General features: G+C 41.9%; 1 pseudogene; it reads right to left on the bottom strand.

The window, feature by feature from the left end:
- Positions 1-5474: 5474 nt before the first annotated feature.
- On the bottom strand, positions 5475-5592 carry LOC126163804 (5S ribosomal RNA; annotated as a pseudogene).
- Positions 5593-7720: the final 2128 nt, after the last annotated feature.

The following is a 7720-nucleotide window of genomic DNA, read 5'->3' as shown; positions in this document are numbered from 1 at the left end:
ACTGTCCTGCACAACGCTCTTCGTGTCAACCCAACTACTGCAATCTCCATCCATTAGAACCTTCTTACTGTAGTCACCCTCTACAAGTTTTACTCTCAGCCTTCTCTCCATACCAAATTAATGATTCATTGACGCAGTCGTACACACTAAGTTGGATATGATCGAATAACAGATTTCTGCATCAATAGATGGTGAGAGACTAAAAAAGATGCATGAGGGGATCCGTTTCATTCCACTTAAATAGATCCTGCAAGATAATACATTCAACAACTGCCTCTTCAGCACTATTTAAACAAGAGAGATACACAGCTAAATATTGTATCCGACATATCCACACTGGTGCCATATATCAACGTGTATCACACTCACTTGTCCATGCAAAAGTCCTCTGTGCATCGAGCGTCCAATGGCCTTTTTCTTGCTTCCATCGTAATTTCTGAATCTTGCGATATGTGGTGACCATTGATACACGGTCGATGGTTTGTTAACCAGTTGAGAGGAAGTTATGCTCGATGAGACAGCTCATACACTAAATGTTGTGGACCCTCACTGAACTGACGGATGATTTATTACATAATGACTCGATTATCCGTTGCTACAATCAGCGAGAGGTGACGGCGGCTCAGGTCAAACTCCCATTTATGTTCACGACAGTTAATTTTGCCATAGGTGACCTTCACCGAGTGGAGGTAGTCATGAGACAGCCGATGACAGTGAAATCTCAGCATTGTCTGTAATCCATTACTCACGAATTTGTAATAGAGACAGTTAAAACAGTTGCTTAGATTCGTATCTCACAATGATGAGGCGTTTTGTGTCCATAAATTGTTCATAGATTGTTAAATATGTGAAAGTAGGCCTTTTTTCGTATTTTCTTCATTCTAAGACTGTACAATATTACGAATTACATAAAGAGAATTGCGTTTACCTCTGCTCCAGATTTATGTTCGCAATGACATTGAGGTTTACTTCATAACATTTTTAACGATACCTTTAATATCCCTGCTTCACAAAAGAGTCCACGAAGCGAGGGGCCGAAAAGTAAGCTTTATGGTACTCCGCAGAGTGCACACTTTGCTACGATTGAACGTTAGTCTTAGTAGGAACATGTGTGCTTTATTCTGCTAACATTAGTGATTTTATTTTCATTTATTCTTCCCGAAGTCGCCCCTCATCTCTTATACGGTTAGCTGCATCATGGTTCAATTGCCTTGTTGATAAATCGCTATGAAAAAAAAAAAAATTAAATTTCATGTGCGCGAGAGGCAGAGACGCTAAGGAGGTAAATAGTTGTATCCGGTTGGTTGATTGTTAGAATAATTATCTAATTCACCTTTTCATTTTCTAGAAGAGACGCCCTTATATAAAAGGAGACAATTAAAGATATTCCACGCTCTTTTTAATGGCTCACTTGCGACAATAATACAGTGAGACTAAACACCATATTTGTCACCCGTGCTACGAACTCAACGCAAGCCACTGACTAGAGGCCACCGGACTTTGGTATATCTAAAGGGCCGACGGAACGTTAACCCTTTTTTATTAACAGAATCACAGATGTTTGATGCTGTTTGGGGCTGGCTGTATGAGCTTTGTGGTAGTCCGTATTACATGATGAACCATAGTGAACACGTTTCCATTGTTACTTGTCGGCCACTGCCAGATGTTGTTATGGTGGTGCACTTTATCCAAGTAGATCAGTTTAATAAATTACCATATCTCTACCTTGTCAGTTAATGAAAATTTACTCTTCTTTAGTGTTTTTACGAGTTCTTATGTTTTCATCTAATGAAATAATAGAAAAATTATTAATGTTATCTCTAATTTTTGTTTAGGGAGATAAAACAGTTTAATTATGTCAGATTTAATGGATTTATCCAATGTTTATTTGAATTAATTTTTAACTTTGTATACTGCTCTGTGGTTGTATGTGTTTTCCTCCTTCTTATGGGTTTCAACAAAGAATCAAACCAGAAGGTGAACTCGTTTGTTCCCAGATTCAAGGGCTCCATGCCAGTGTGGTGTCTAACATTAGAGTTAGTCAGAATTGGTTGCTGATCCACAAACCGTTAGAGTCCAGGTTGATAAACGTGATGGTAATGTTAATGAAAGCAACAGATATGGTCGACCAATGAAACTCACAAAAGAAAATGATCTTGTGGTAAAGGATAAAATTGGTGTCGGCGCCCAGACAGTTGTGAAACGTCTCAGTTTCTCAGATGACTACACGCAATGACGGAAGACCATTGGGAGGACAACTGTAAAAGAATTTACTCATAGACGGTCCTGGAGGATGCTTATGTCCAACCAATAAAAACTATGCTTTCAGAAAAAGATATTATTGATCATTTGGCATTTTCCGAAAGAATGATGTGCGATGTCTCCTATGGTACCAACCCTGAAGGAAAGAGGACTCTTAACAGTCAAGTCCTAAGCTCTATAGAGCACCCGTAGGCCAGTCTTCAAGGAACCTCGTCAACGCTGCGTTACTACACGTGTTCAGGAGTAATGGAAATCACTTACTCCTGACGGTAAACCTGTAGGTGAGAGATGGAGAACATCCAATTTTTTTTGTAAAGAGCTGCCGTAAATGTTGCATTTCGTCACGATATACTACACTTTTTCAGGAGACGACAGTCACTGCTCTTTCTCCAGCTGTCTGCAGAAACAGCACGCTTCACTGAGAGGAACGGCAATACATGAACAGGTTAAAGGTGTAATATAGTTAACAGTAATAGGCATATCTGTCTTAGAGTTTTTGGTTCCGCTTGTATTCTTCAAGGCAAAATCTTTCAAGAACCCTAATAACTATGACGGTAAAACATCAGTAGCTCTCTCGAGCAGATGACCCAATTCTGTGGTTACACCTTGTTGCCGAGCCAGACGAATACTTCAAAATATCTCTGAGGGGTTCTGAGCCTTTCTGCTGAATCAGAAAGTGATGGGGTGGGAACGACTCTGCACATGCACATTCACCGAATTTCCTATCTCTTGTGAAATAACTTGTCAACAAGATACCATAAGTTTGAGCCCTGTTCCAACCTTTTCAAACAGTCAAGAGAAAAGTGACAAGTCCTGTCTAGTCAACATAGGCATCATATTTCTACGAGGTGCGACAATAAAGTAATAAGACTGATGTGAAAAAAAGTTGATTACCGTTTTAGTGAAGTTTAGTGTTATCTCCTTCAAAGTAGTTCCCTTTTGATTGCACACACTTTATCCAGCGCTTCTGCCATCGATGGTAACAGTTCTGGAACTCATCTTCTGTAATATTCTCAAAAACCCTCGTCACAGCTTTTAGGACATCTTGTGTTATTTGAAAATGGTGTCCTTTGACCGCCGTTTTGACCTATGTAAATAGAAAAAGTCGCATGGAGCGATATCTGGTGAATAAGGAGGCTGTGGTAGTACTGAAATTTGTTTTGAGGTTAAAAATTGCTGTACTGACAGAGCAGTATGAGATGGCGCATTATCGTAATGCAGAATCAAATCTTTTTCATACCAAAATCTTCAGTTATTATTAGACGAATTGTTTTTCGATTGATGTTCGGTTCTTCTGCAATCGTTTTCACGGATAATCTTCGATCAGATCGTACGAGTTCACGCACCCTGGCCAAGTTGACATCCGTCTGTGAGGTTGATGGTCGTCCACTGCGGTCTTCATCTTCATCATTCGTTCTGCCTTCACTAAACATTTTATGCCAACGAAAAACTTGAGCTCTTGAGATAACCTCCTCTCCAAAAGCCTTCTGAAGCTTACCGTAAGTTGTCGTCGTGTTTTCACCTAATTTAACGTAGAAAGAAATGGCATACCGTCGCGCACTATCATGCAGTTCCATTTCCGTGACGAGAGACACAAACGCGTGTTAACTTATTACAGCACAACTCACGACTGAGCAGTTGCATCGATATGCTGCTTCAACTAGAAGCAGCTTATAGACCAAGGTCAAAGATATTGTGCCTACGCAAGCCTTCAGGGTTGCCACATGTTGCAAAGAAAATCAGTCTCATTACTTTGTTGTCGCACCTCGTGTTTCAGATTTTCAAGAAACATGAAGGCAAGTGTGCCATCAAGATATGCATAATCAGTGCAAATTTAATTCAATCTCACATGCACATGTTACATACTGCTGCCATAACATTTAGCTTCTACTTTCAAGCAACAGGAAACAGGCATGCAGATTCAATGACTTCATATGAAAGTGTCACTTCCTCATTTCTGTACCGCATGCATACGTAGACTGGCAATAACTACCATTTTTCAAGTGCATGAGCAAATCTAGCATGCTCCTTCTCAGCGTCTCCATATGGTCAGCTGCCTAAAAGGGCAATACTTTTTTTAATTATGTTTCCGTGCCTTAACTGGGAAAACGGAACACTTAGGGGATAATTTTGTAATCCGTTTGTTTGTCTGTCCAACTGTTACAAACCCTTTTTATCAGGATTAGGTAGATGCACCATGTTGAAATTTATGTCACGTAATAAGCTCTGTGGCCCATTGCCAGTGTAAGAAATTGAAAGCTTCGAAATCAATGCAATTAAACTTTTTGTGTCCCACATTTTCTCGGAAACACACGCATCAAAACCTACAGGTACTTCCCGATGGATTAGAATCATTAAATTTGGCAAGGAGTAAGGTTTCACAGTACAACCAGAGGAAAAAAATCTTAGTAAATTTGTGTCCGCAGCTCGTGGTCGTGCGGTAGCATTCTCGCTTCCCACGCCCGGGGTCCCGGGTTCGATTCCCGGCGGGGTCAGGGATTTTCTCTGCCTCGCGATGACTGGCTGTTGTGTGCTGTCCTTAGGTTAGTTAGGTTTAAGTAGTTCTAAGTTCTAGGGGACTGATGACCATAGCTGTTAAGTCCCATAGTGCTCAGAGCCATTTGAACCATCTTAGTAAATTTGTAATTATATCACACGAGAAAGTATTTCTTCTGCCTTTGTCATACAACTTCAAATTTTAAAATAAAGCAGTCAGTAGATCTGCATTCAGGCTGGCTGGGTCGCAGTCTTAAAAGAAACATCAGGCGAGAAATGACTTCATTGCACATACCTGGCGTTTCGGAATTTGTCCATTATCAGATACGCAGGAGCGATTGTTTCACGTATATATGGCGTTTCAAGTTGTATGTGAAACAAACTTCAGCAGACTTATAATCTATTCTGAATATCTGATGAATAAATTTCGAAACGCGTTGTATGAGCAATAAAGTCATTCGTTCCTCGATGTTTGACTTTTACCATTGCCGCCCTGTCGGTTGAATGGAGAACTGAACTGAACTCCGCCAGAACAGGCCATGAAGGTCCAACGGTACCGACCGGCCGCCGTGTCATCCTTAGCTCACGGGCGCCACTGGATGCTGATATGAAGGGGCATGTGGTCAGCACACACCCTCACGGCCGTATGTCAGTTTACCAGACAAGAGCCAATGCTTCTCAATCAAGTAGGTCCTCAGTTTGCCTCACAAGTCTGAGTGCAACAGCGCTCGGCACACCGGATGGTCACCCATCCAATTTCTAGCCCATCCCGATAGCGCTTAACATCGGTGATCTGACGGGAACCGGTGTTACCACTACGGCAAGGCCATTGGCCCTGAATGGAGAGCTACTGATTATTAGAGTAATGGTGGTTTGCCTCCTGCATGACCTTGTCGCATTTGTATCATTGAAATTAAAAATTTCTCGAAAATCTTGCAATCCCTGGCACCAATATCTTGTCAGTATTATTGTCCAGAAAAGGTCAAAATTATCCAGATTCTTGATTTCCAGAATTGATGGACTGTCTGTACATATAATTAAGTTTATACTGAACCCTCAGTCCTCGAGACCTACTCGCACCCGGCTACTGTTTGTTTTTGAGTCATCAGTCTTTGGACAGTCAACGGCCTTGCCGGAGTGGTAACAACAGTTCTCGTCAGATCACCGAAGTTAGGCGCTGTTGGGCTTCACTAGCACTCGAATGGGGCACTGCCTGGGTCTGCCGAGTGCTGTTGGCAAGTGGGGTGCACTCAGCCCTTGTTAGTTCAGTTAAGGAGATACTTTATTGAAAAGTAGCGGCGCCGGTGACGAAAACTGGTAACAGCCAGGAGAGCGGTGTGCTGAACACACTCCCTACTGTACCTGCAGCCGGTGATGCCTAAGGGCTGAGGATGACACGGCGGCCGGTGGGTATCGTTGGGGCATCAAGGCCTTCTCACAGGTTTAATGCGGCCCATCACAAGTTAGTCTCTTGGACTTACATCTTCATTTCAGAATAGCACTTCCTACCTACATTCTCAATTATTTGTTGGGAATATCCAAATCTCTGTCTTTCTTCTATCACCATAGAGATTATTTCCCGGTGTCGTAACACATGTCCTATCATCCTGATACTTATTGTTGTTAGTATTTGCTATATGATCGTTTTTCCTGGGTCTGTCTCTCTGTCCAGCAACTGTGCGATCTCTGAATTAACTTATTTTATTATGACGGTCAACAAAATATTTTCAGACTCCGAGGAGAAAGTTGGTGATTGAAATTCATGAGAAGGTCCTGCCACAACGAAAAACTCCTTTGTTTTAAGGACTGCCGCCCAAATTCATGTATCACATCTATTGTACTATCTCCCCTATATAAATAAAGTGGCCTCTCTTTGAACTTTTACTATGCTATCCGTCAATCCTATCTGATGCGGATCCCACATCGCACAACAATACTCCAGAACAGGGCGGACAAGTGTAGTGTAAGGAGTCTCTTTAGTAAACCTGTTACATTTTCTAAGTGTTCTGCCAACAAATGGCAATCTCTGGTTTTCTTTCCCCACAATATTACCTATGGGATCGTTCCAATTGAAATTATTCGAAACTATAATGCATAAACATAGGAAATGTTTATGTGACGGCAATGGCCGGGAGTTCCTAGACGGGAAGTTCGGCCGCCAAGTGCAAGTCTTACTAAGTGCGACACCACATTGGGCGACTTGCGCGTCGACAATGGGGATGAAATGATGATGAGGAAACACCCAGCCCCTGAGGGGAGAAAATCCCCCACCCCAGCCGGGAATCGAACGCGGGCCCCCGTGCGTGGAATTCCAACGCGCTGACCGTTCAGCTAATGGGGGGGGGGGGGGAGACTGCTTAAATATTTAGTCGAGTTCACAGCTTTTATATTTTAGTGATTTATTGTGTAACGAATTTAGTGGATTCTGGTTCATGTGGATGACCTCACACTTCTCATGATTTAGAGTCAACTTCCACTCTTTGCACCATACAGATACCTTGTCTAAATCATTTTGCAATTCCTTTTGGTCATCAGATGACATTACATAAAGATAAATGACAACATTATCTGAAAACGATCTAAGAAGACTGTTCAGATTATCTCCTAAATCTTTCATGTAGATCAGGAGTAACAGTGGACCTATTACACTTCCTATGGGAACGCCAGATGTCACTTCTGATTTACTCGATGACTTTCCGTCAGTTTTTTTGCACCGTGATCTTGCTGACGGGATATCAGGAATCCAGTCGCACCACTGAGACGATACTCCACAGGAACACAATTTAATTAGAAGTCGCTTCTGAGGAGTGCTGTCACAGGCGTTCTGCAAACCTAAGTCATGGAATCACTTTCATGTCCCCTGTCGATATTACCGAGTACTTCGTGAGAATAAAGAGATAGTTTCGTTTCACAAGAACGATGTTATCTGAATCCGTGTTAGCTATTATTGAATAAATCTGTT

The sequence above is a fragment of the Schistocerca cancellata genome, chromosome 2 (assembly GCF_023864275.1).
Source record: "Schistocerca cancellata isolate TAMUIC-IGC-003103 chromosome 2, iqSchCanc2.1, whole genome shotgun sequence".
Classification (NCBI taxonomy): Eukaryota; Metazoa; Arthropoda; class Insecta; order Orthoptera; family Acrididae; genus Schistocerca; species Schistocerca cancellata.
Note: the sequence above shows the minus strand (reverse complement) of the source record. Positions and strands in the feature narration are given on the sequence as shown.